The sequence below is a fragment of the Ananas comosus genome, unplaced genomic scaffold (genome assembly GCF_001540865.1).
Source record: "Ananas comosus cultivar F153 unplaced genomic scaffold, ASM154086v1, whole genome shotgun sequence".
Lineage (NCBI taxonomy): Eukaryota > Viridiplantae > Streptophyta > Magnoliopsida > Poales > Bromeliaceae > Ananas > Ananas comosus.
Genome location: NW_017893463.1, coordinates 49,420 through 52,138, shown reverse-complemented (window position 1 = coordinate 52,138; position 2,719 = coordinate 49,420).

Below are 2,719 nucleotides of genomic sequence, written 5' to 3'. Positions count from 1 at the left end.
ATGATAGACCATACACTGCCACACCAACATCAGACTCCTCGGCTTGGGTCAGCTCTTCGCAGGCTGAGCTGCGAATACCCGTCACCGCCTGATCGAATCAACCTCCGCTGCCGCGCGCAGTGCCGTCCCCGATACAAGAAACAACGGGCGCTGGCCCCTATAGATAAGGCGGGGCGCGGAGCCGATGATCGGACGGTTGTAGACGAGGCCCTGCCGACATCGGCAGGCTAATAATGTCTTCTTCCACCAATAAAGCACCGCCTTGCCGTTGCCATACACTTGCGGTCCGAAGCCTCGATCTCCCACATATAGGTCCAACGCTGGCGTGCCCACGCCCACACGCGACCGCGAGCTTCGGGCCTCCTTGAAACTAAAGTTTTCCAACATCCGATACCGCAGCCCGATCGGTTCTTCCCTCTTGTCTTGCACCCGTCACAATCACTCCCTCCCGCACGTGGCGTACATCCATGCTTCCGCCCCACAACCCCTTGTTTGAAACCTCGCGAATCTTGGAAGCTTGAACATGCACCGCCCTATAAAATCCAGCTCGCACCGAATCCTCGCAAGAAAACACATCGCCGATCCGCATCACCCTTGACCACTGTCCGGACCTCATTCTATAACGTGGGAAAATCCTGCTCTAGTCGCCACCTGAACTATCTCCCTGCCTCAACTACGAAACTCCCTTTAGCTTCCGCTTATCTCGTTCGGGAGTAATTTCCTAAACATCTCTCTTCTGAACTCCTCCCAGAGCATTGCGGAATCAGAGGGTCGACCCGGCTCAACCCATCCACCACACCGTTCCTCGCCTTGTCGAGCAAATGGTGCGATGGCCACCTTTATCTTTCTCCGGGGTAACAATCCTCGAAGAGTGCTCAACAAAAGTATAGCAAGACTCCACCACCGACGCTCCACCTTCCGCCGCCGTTCAAATATTGGTGGCTTAAACTTCATGAAACCTCATATAACCACCGTTAGCTGCATCACTCTCCACTTCATCGCCCGGTCGTATCAAGCGTGCCGCCGAACCCGAATCTTCGAAAGGCGCAAACTGTCGCGTGAACCGTCCGTCATCGTGACCGCCGCTATGTCCCACCCTCGCCGGCGAACCGCGTCGTGCCGAAGGCGCGGTGGATCGCGATCTTCGCCTGGCCGTCGCGGCGGCTCCCCCCTTTTGATTGCTGCTGCTATGCCGCTCCACAACCTTCCTGAGCTTCTCCGCGAGCCTCCTGCCTGCAGGTTCCGCGCCCAATAACATTGCATCGACCTGCCCCATGCAGCTCCCGCACCTCCTCCGTCTCCCGGCTGCTCGGCCCTCCCAGAAGCGGTACCCGAGCAGACCTACCCATAAGCCTTGGGACATTTGCCTCCTAAAAGCACACTTCGTTTAGTTATCTCAATCCGATAACTTCGGCAACCGTTGCTTGAAAATTAAACGACTCGACAGTAAAATCCGGGCGAAGTCTCTCAGTGCTCCAGTTTTTGGACTCTACTCGCGTCGTCGGCGGCCCGACACACACACTACTTTGACGACCGATAAACTAGTTACCGACTTATTCCGTCTCTATCACACTAGAGACATACATCAACTTCGGGACCCAATCGACAACTCCGCCATCACGCCTATGGTTCAACTTCACTATCACTGGCCTATAACCTTAGGTTTACACAACCTAGGTCTCCTAGGTCATCCTACGGAACCTCTCTTACTTGCTCTGGTGCTGTCTGATACTCTGTATTGTCACCCCTCTGATCTCGCTACCAATTTGTCCGCCCGCGCTCGAACAGACGTCCAAACGACAGACCTCCCCTGTCCCCCCAAGCAACCAACATCATGTATATAGAAATGACCAGCATGTATTCCAATTCATAAAATACACGATTCAAGAAGCACCACTATTCAACAACGAGAGCAAGATACATATAGAACACATACAATACATTCAAGAGAGAAGAGCACTATTACATCATCTTGACTTAATACATTCAAGTACATCTTTTACATCTCTTTCAAAATATAAAATACAATCACTTCCACCTCACCTAATACAACATCTACTCTCAAATACCAGAAATGTGATGGCTTAATCCAAAAAAGGGAGGTAGCTAATAGACTAAAACGCCGGCCCTTACCGCGATCCTCCGCGCTCACCGGGACACCACGAACTGAACCTGTAGTAAAATGAGTGGAGAACAACTTCCTTAGTTCCCAGTGCTCGGCCGGCCGACCCTCGGGCCATAAAGCGAGCCCGTCGAGTAACCTCGATTCGGCGATACCCGGCACATCCTCGTTCGATCGGCACCAACCGTCTCCGCCACCAAGCGTTTGCGAGCCTATGCAATTGGTTTACAACCTAATTTAAATAGAATCAAATACCCCTATATTTTCCCCAATCCTCAAACCCGTGCCAGGAAGCGCGACGAAGGAAATACGGTGCGAGCTTCGATTTGAAGCTCAACCAATCTATTCATTATCCCAAGTTCCATTCTGAACCAATTCTAAACCATAAAACCTTCAAAACCCTAGAATTCCCATAAAGGTTAAGCTTACCTCTAACCCTAAACTCCAAGCTTTAGGAGAGGGAAGAAAACTTTCCTCTCTTCTTAGTCTCTCCTCTCTTTCATCTCTTACTCCTTGCCTCTTTGTCTCCTTTCCTCTTCTCTTTCTCTCCCTCTTCTTCTTCTTTCTTTTCTTTTCCTAAAGAGAGATAAGAAAATC